This window comes from Triticum dicoccoides, chromosome 5A (genome assembly GCF_002162155.2).
Source record: "Triticum dicoccoides isolate Atlit2015 ecotype Zavitan chromosome 5A, WEW_v2.0, whole genome shotgun sequence".
Taxonomy (NCBI): Eukaryota; Viridiplantae; Streptophyta; class Magnoliopsida; order Poales; family Poaceae; genus Triticum; species Triticum dicoccoides.
Genome location: NC_041388.1, coordinates 442,595,461 through 442,604,302, shown reverse-complemented (window position 1 = coordinate 442,604,302; position 8,842 = coordinate 442,595,461).

Genomic DNA, 8,842 nt, shown 5'->3' with positions numbered 1-8,842 from the left:
TCCGAAGTTTGGATTCTTGGATGCTGTCCAATGAATCTAGCCCGTCGCCTGACTTTAAGTTCAGGTCTTGAGTGATGTCCTCCCCTCCGCGGGTATCCGGCTTGGAGGGATCGGGAATCCGGACATAGCTAGTCCTTAAGATAGATGAAGGGTCGCCGCACTATCCCTCTACCACGGCAATGTGATGGGTGACCTGGGGAGAGTTAATCTCTCTCAGATCGGGTTTAGGCCCAATCTGGTCGTAATCCGTAGCGACTCCCAGGGCGGCGATGCGATCCAAGAGCTTGTTTAGGGAAGAGAGCTCCATTGGATCTAGCTGCTCGGCGAATTCCAAGCTGACGTGAAGATTGCTTTCAATGACCCGAGAGGTCATCGTCGGCGCAGTAGCCGAACAGGCGGTCATAAGGAAACCACCTAGCCGGAGAGTTTGGCCGACAGCCAAAACTCCCTTAGCAACGGTGCCGTCTTTAAAGACGGGATGAGGCATCCTTCCTGATGGCAACGGCACAGAGGAACTCTCAATGAAAGCACCAATGTCGGTGTCAAAACCGGCGGATCTCGGGTAGGGGGTCCCGAACTGTGCGTCTAGGCGGATGGTAACAGGAGACAAGGGACACGATGTTTTTACCCGGGTTAGGGCCCTCTCAATGGAGGTAAAACCCTTCTCCTGCTTGATTAATATTGATTCTATGGGTAGTACAAGAGTAGATCTACCACGAGATCAAGGAGGCTAAACCCTAGAAGCTAGCCTATGGTCTGATTGTTGTTCCTACGGACTAAAACCCTCCGGTTTATATAGACATCGGAGAGGGCTAGGGTTACACCGAGTCGGTTACAATGGTAGGAGATCTACATATCCGTATCGCCAAGCTTGCCTTCAATGCCAAGGAAAGTCCCTTCCGGACACGGGACGAATTCTTCAATCTTGTATCTTCATAGTCCAGGAGTTCGGCCGAAGGTATAGTCCGGCTATCCGGACACCCCCTAATCCAGGACTCCCTCATCGTGCTTCGATACGTGGGAGATATATCCGCATCATGGGTGTTACAAGTTGGTAATAAGAGACTTCCCCAACTTAGGAGCCCCCTGCTTGATCGAATCGCTGGCGTTGTTGAGTCTAGAAATTTTTTTGAGTCATTTAGGATTGTATATATCGGAGAGTAGGATTCTTTTTACTCCTCAGTCCCTTCGTCGCTCTGGTGAGGCATACTAACGTAGAGTTTTGACTCTTCTCTTCTCAAATTTCACTAAAAAAATTTAGGATCATGCGGGTATCTTGGAATTGTGCGGGTCAAATTCTAAATGACTCACCCGCATGATCCTAAATTTTTTAGTGAAATTTGAGAAGAGAAGAGTCAAAACTCTACGTCAGGATGCCTCACCAGAGCGATGAAGGGACTGAGGAGTAAAAAGAATCCTACTCTTCGATATATATAGTCCTAAATGACTCAAAACTTTTTTCTAGACTCAACAACACCAGCGATTCGATCAAGCAGGGGGCTCCTAAGTTGGGGAAGTCTCTTATTACCAACTTGTAACGCCCACGATGCGGATATATCTCCCACGTGTCGAAGCATGATGAGGGAGTCCTGGATTAGGGGGTGTCTGGATAGCCGGACTATACCTTCGGCCGGACTCCTCGACTATGAAGATACAAGATTGAAGACTTCGTCCCGTGTTCGGAAGGGATTTTCCTTGGCATGGAAGGCAAGCTTGGCGATACGGATATGTAGATCTCCTACCATTGTAACCGACTCTGTGTAACCCTAGCCCTCTCCGGTGTCTATATAAACCGGAGGGTTTTAGTATGTAGGGACAACAATCAGACCATAGGCTAGCTTCTAGGGTTTAGCCTCCTTGATCTCGTGGTAGATCTACTCTTGTACTACCCATATCATCAATATTAATCAAGCAGGAGTAGGGTTTTACCTCCATCGAGACGGCCCGAACCTGGGTAAAAACATCGTGTCCCTTGTCTCCTGTTACCATCCGCCTAGACGCACAGTTCGGGACCCCCTACCCGAGATCCGCCGGTTTTGACACCGACATTGGTGCTTTCATTGAGAGTTCCTCTGTGCCGTCGCCATCAGGAAGGATGCCTCATCCCGTCTTTAAAGACGGCACCGTTGCCAAGGGAGCTTTTGCTGTCGGCCAAACTCTCCGGTTAGGTGGTTTCCTTATGACCGCCTGTTCGGCTGCTGCGCCAACGATGACCTCTCGGGTCATTGAAAGCAATCTTCACGTCAGCTCGGAATTTGCCGAGCAGCTAGATCCAATGGATCTCTCTTCCCTAAACGAGCTCTTGCATCGCATCGCTGCCCTGGGAGTCGCTACGGATTATGACCAGATTGGGCCTAAACCCGATCTGAGAGAGATTAACTCTCCCCAGGTCACCCATCACGTTGTCGTGGTAGAGGGACAATGCGGCGACCCTTCATCTATCTTAAGGACTAGCTATGTCCGGATTCCCGATCCCTCCATGCTAGATTCATTGGACAACATCCAAGAATCCAAACTTCGGAGTTCGGAAACTCCTTGGCCTCTGGGTCTCAGATTTGGGTGAGGTTTCAGATACGATTCCACCCACCCACCCGTACATAAGCGATCTATCGCAAATTAGGCAAGAGCCCGAAGAAACAGTACATCATTACTGGGCCAGATTCCTCCTGGTTATGAACAGGATAAAGGACTGCCACGAGGAAGACTCAATTTCATTCTTCTGTAATAATTGCACGGACAAGGGAATCCTCAACGCCATAAGTCGCCGTGATATTACATGCTTCGTTGACTTGGCGTCCATAGTACGAAAGTACTGTGCGATGGAAAGTGCCTGGAAAACCGAAATAAAATTTTGGGACAATCCGGCCCTAAATACAAACCCAGTCCAAAATAAAAGGGTGCATCATCGCCAGACACCCGGGTTCAATACCAAAAAGCAAAAGCCCTCTACAGGGCACGGAACCGTACTGGAAGGATGGCTTAATGGACCCTATAAAATTCACAGTGCAGAGGGCGCCACACCAACTCACAGCCTTAGAGCATGTTGGATACTCCGGCAGGTGGCAAAAATCGGCGAAGATCTTCTAATTCTAGAAGCCACAGAAAGCCACCCCAGAGACACCAATATGGTATTTACAGTCTTCGAGACTTTCGCATCAAATAATATGCAAAAAAGAACACTCTGCAGCCTTGCCGAAGTCTACCAAGTAGCAACAATAAACCCATGGAGTGACACGGCTATTACTTTTAACGCCAGTGACGAACCTAAATTCCGAAAAGCCCGAGCACCAGCCGCATTGGTCCTCAGTCCAATAGTGGACAGCTTTCGTCTTACCAAGGTACTCATGGATGGCGGCAGTGGATTGAACCTCATTTATGAGGAAACCCTTCAAAAAATGGAAACAGACTGGAACCACATTGAGCGAAGCAACACAACCTTTAGAGGAATAATCCCCAGTCGGGAACGCTGTACAGGAAAAATCACACTAGATGTCGTGTTCGGCACGCCGGATAATTACAGGTCCGAAGAGGTTCCAAGTGGCCCCGTTCAGTAGTGGATACCATGCTCTGCTAGGGCGGGAAGCGTTTACAATCTTCCAAGCAATACCCCATTATGGGTATATGAAGCTCAAGATGCCCGGGCCTAACGGAATCGTCACTCTCGCTAGTGATCCGGACATAGCACTCCGCGCCGAAAACAAGACAGCCGCACTGGCCCTCGAGACGCTATCCGAAGCCCTAGCGGCTGAGGAACTGACTGCGCTGCGCTCCACGGTGAGTAGGGACGATGTGATACTCGACAAAAGATCCAAGTCTACATCCTTTAAACCGGCGGACGAAATAGTCAAATTCTAGGTCCATCCAACGGACCCCAATAAAACAACTTCCATCGGGGCACATTTAAACCCTGATGTAGACGCCGCACTGCGAGAGTTCCTACGAGAGAACTGGGACATTTTCGCCTGGCACCCTTCAGACATGCCAGGAATCCCACGCAGGCTGGCCGAACATAGCTTAAATATCCTAAAAGGATTCAAGCCAGTCAAACAGGCTCTTCGGCGTTTTTCCGAACCTAAGAGACAGGCCATGGGAGAGGAACTAGCCAAGCTATTGGAGGCCGGATTCATCACAGATATAAAACACCCGGACTGGCTAGCAAACCTGGTGATGGTACCAAAGAAGGACAAATCCTGGCGCCTGTGCGTTGATTTTAAAGACCTTAACAAGGCTTGCCCAAAGGATCCCTTCCCCCTCCCCCGCATCGATCAAATTATCAACGCTACCACAGGACACGATTCGTTGTGTTTCCACGACGCATACTCCGGCTACCATCAAATAAAGATGGCAGAGTTAGACCAAGCCGCAACGGCATTCATCATACCATACGGCCCATTCTGCTTCCACACAATGCCCTTCGGGCTCAAAAACGCCGGCGCAACATATCAACGCATGATTCAGACATGTCTGGCAAACTAGATCGGCAAAACAATGGAGGCATACGTAGATGATGTTGTTGTTAAAACAAGACATGCCAAATCTCTAGTAGACGACTTGAGGCTAACATTCGATAACCTCCAAACATATGACATCAAGCTCAACCCGGAAAAATGCGTTTTCGGCATTCCAGCTGGAAAGCTCTTGGGCTTCATTGTATTCGGTAGAAGGAATTGAAGCAAATCCAGCCAAGATCCAAGCTCTGTCACAATTGGATATCCCGAAGGACCTCAAACAAATACAAAAATTAACCGGATGCGTGGCGGCTTTAAGCCGCTTTATCTCCCGCTTGGGAGAAAAGGCCCTATCCCTTTACCGCCTCCTTCGGCGCACCGAACACTTCGAGTGGACGGATGCAGCCACAGCCGGACTCGACGAAATAAAAGCCATCTTGGCAACAAACCCAGTCCTGGCCACGCCAAACATTGGCGAACCAATGCTATTATACATTGCAGCAACCCATCAGGTCGTAAGCGCAGTGCTCGTCGTCAAACGAGAAATGGACGGACACAAATTCCCCCTTCAAAAGCCGGTCTACTGTGTGTCCACTGTCCTTACTCCGTGCAAGTCATGGTACCCGCATTATCAAAAGATTGCGTACGCGGTATTTATGGCATCCTGGAAGCTGCGACACTACTTTCAAGGGTGTTTAATAACAGTATCCTCGGAAGTGCCACTTAACGATATTATAAACAACTGTGACGCGACGGGCCAGATTGCAAAATGGGCCATTGAGCTCCTCTCCTTTGACATAACTTACAAGCCATGGCGAGCTATCAAGTCGCAAGTTTTGGCCGACTTCGTCGCAGAATGGACGGATGCCGAACTCCCTAAAGAGTACGGCACATATTCAAACTGGGTCATGCACTTCGACGGCTCCAAAATGTTGGCCGGTCTAGGGGCTAACGTCGTTTTGACGTCCCCCACAGGAGACACAGTTCAATACGTACTCCAGATAATGTACACAGACTCCAAGAATGCAGCCGAATATGAGGCCCTTTTACATGGTCTCCGGATGGCAGTATCCATGGGCATTCAACGCCTAGAGGTGCGCGGGGACTCGAACCTCGCAATATCCCAAATAAATGGAGACTTTGATGCCAAGGATCCAAAAATGGCAGCTTATCACAACGCCATCCTAAAAATGTCAGCTCGGTTCGAAGGGCACGGATTTCACCATATAGCCCGAGAAAATAATCAGGCGGCAGATGTCCTGGCACGCATCGGCGCAAAACGCGATGTAGTCCCCCCCCAACATCTTCTTGGAAATGCTGTTCAAGCCATCCGTAGTATGGGAAGGGGAACCCGGCAATAACAACTCGGACCCAACTGCACTGCCCGACACCGAACACTCTGACATAATTGGAGGCTCTGCCAATGAAATAACACCTTCAGCCCACGTAATAATGGCCGTCATCGCCCCGTGGATAGAACCATTCCTCGCCTACCTTACTAGACAGGAACTCCCCAAGAACCAAAATGAGGCACGCTGCATAGTGCGGCGATCTAAAGCCTATAAAGTCCATGAGGGAGAGCTTTATAAGAAAAGCACTACCGGAGTCCTTCAAAGGTGCATCTCCGAAGAGGAAGGGTGGAACCTCCTGGCTGAAATTCATGCCGGACTCGGCGGTCATCACGCTGCAGCTCGGTCCCTTGTAAGCAAGGCCTTCCGTACAGGCTTTTATTGGCCGACGGCCTGGGCAGACGCCCAGGACTTAGTCCAACGATGCGTCGGTTGCCAGCTTTTTGCAAACCAAAGCCATATGCCACCTACCGCCCTCCAAACTATCCCATCACTTGGCCTTTGTGGTCTGGGGGCTTGACATGGTTGGACCCCTTAAAGGTGGAACCCACAAGAAAAAATACTTACTGGTCATGGTGGATAAGTTCACCAAATGGATAGAAGCCAAGCCTGTTAAGACGGCCGAATCCAGACTGGTGATAGACTTTATATCCGGGGTTGTACACCGTTACAGCGTCCCCCACAGCATCATCACTGATAACGGCACGAACTTTACGGCTGACGAGGTAAAACTCTGGTGCAAAAACATGGGCATCAAGCTCGATTATGCTTCCGTCTATCACCCACAAACTAACGGCCAGGTCGAACGTGCAAATGGTCTTATCATGAGCAGCATCAAACCCAGATTAGTGCGGTCCCTTAAGGAATCTAATACGCACTGGGTAGAGGAGCTCGACTCCGTACTCTGGGGGCTGCGAACCACGCGGAATCGCACCACTGGATACACACCATTCTTCATGGTGTACGGCGCAGAGGCAGTTTTGCCCTGCGACATAATTCATGACTCACCTCGAGTGCGCATGTACGAAGAAAGAGAAGCCGAGCTCGATCGGGAGGACAGTTTGGACGCCTTGGAGGAAGAGCGTGACGTGGCAAAAGCCCGTTCCGCATTCTATCAACAACAGGCTCGAAGATACCAAAGCAGAGAAGTACGGGCCAAAAATTACAACATTGGCGAATTAGTTCTACGCCTGTCGGACAAGAAAAAGGACAAACTCGAGCCCAAGTGGGAAGGTCCCTTCATAATTGACCAAGTCCTGACTGGTGGAGCGTACCGCCTGCGAGATGCATCGGATAACCGACTCGAGCCGAACCCATGGAACGCAGCCGGTCTCCGAAGATTCTATGCCTAGCGCCGGACTCTGTGTTCGTCTCCTTCCTCTGTCCATTTTTTATATACTTTCTGTCTTACATTTCTCTCCTTCTCCCCTCCCTCTCTCTTATAGCCTTTAAAGGCTCATAAAGTGACGCGCTATCCGCGCTAATTAAACCTGGGGGCTTCTTTAAATAGAAGCCTATTTATATGGGCTTCATGACCAACACATGTGTCACACTTCCGCATGTACCTTTTATTCACCATTATATGCATCGATATGACTTAAGTTTTGGCCAAGCTGGGTTGCCTGGCTCCTATGCTTACCCCTACGTTCTTGATTGTTCGGCTAGGTGGTAATGGGAGCACCTCTGCGATTGTTACTGCCGGGTCAGCCGGATGTGTACCTCAGACTGGGTGAAGCCGAAAGCTAGCGTTCTTAAGGGAATATTCGGTCGGTGAACTAAAGATGATCTTTTTTCACTTATTTATCTATACGCCCCCAGATGTTTTTCCTGCGTCTCTTCTCGCAGAATGGACATGCACTTCAGGGCATGCCTCCCAGGGAAAGGAACCCCTAACGGAACTATTCTCCCTAGAAGATGTTTCTTACTAACCATGTAATATAACATAACTAGTTGGGCACTTGTCTGTTCAAGCACTAATGACCCCTACGCCTAGTCTCCATGCATACCCCGGTTCTTATATAACCGCAAGGGTATTCGGACACACTCCGGACCATCAGGTCCCGAGGTTGAAGCGAAAAGGTCGGCCATGACAAACGATCTACAATCCGGCTAGAAGGCATTACACATGTCAATTATAATTACATAGTCAATCTGACTGATTCCTCTTCAATACCATCTAACAGGCTGTCTAGTTTACAGTCATGTTGGGAATACTTTGCGGCCAATTCTACTTGGCCGTATACTAAGCTCACAGGGATCTCCTTCCCATCGGGCCCCACGGGTCCGACCTCGGCCATGTGGTTTGGCTCAGCCTTCATGTACCGCGTCTTCACCATGGCCCAGGCCTCCTTGGCGCCTTGATGGCAGGCCGACATCTTCCACAATCGGAAGTGCCGCCGCGCTCCCTTCAGCTTCTCTACAAGCTCTCCAAGGCCTTCGGGCATGGAGACGGATGGCCACAAGGCCTAGGCGACGCTTTGCATCACCTGCCGAACTCGCTAGTGCAGTTGTGAGAGCTCGGGAAGAAGGTCACCCGTAGAACCGGGCATTTCCTCTGCAGGACGACCTGTTAGCATACCTACAGACATTACTCAGTTAGTCGACTTCCTTGCCGAACTCTTTTTTCAAAGTTCGTTTAAGCACTTACTATATATGCCGCGTCGAAGCCGCTGATTCTCCTTCACAGAGTCCAATAGCTGGGCACGAACATCCTTCAGTTCAATGCCCAGCTTGGTGTTGGCATCTTGGAGATCGTTCTTCTCCCGCCTCACCTTTGTTAGCACGCTCTCACCAGCCTTCAGCTAGCATAGGAGTTGTTGCTCTTTCGGATTTAATCCGACGCCATCTGCAATTTCATTTGTCAGATTTGCACCCACGCCGCACTTCGCAAAATACTTATCTTTCGAAGCGTATATTACCAGAGGGGGTCTCCTTGGGCTCCCCTGCCACGGCTAGTGTGGCCTCAAGTTGGGCTTTGCACTCTTCCAGCTCCTGGGACAGTAGGGTATTCTTTTCTGTAAGAACCTGCATAACAAATGATCCCTA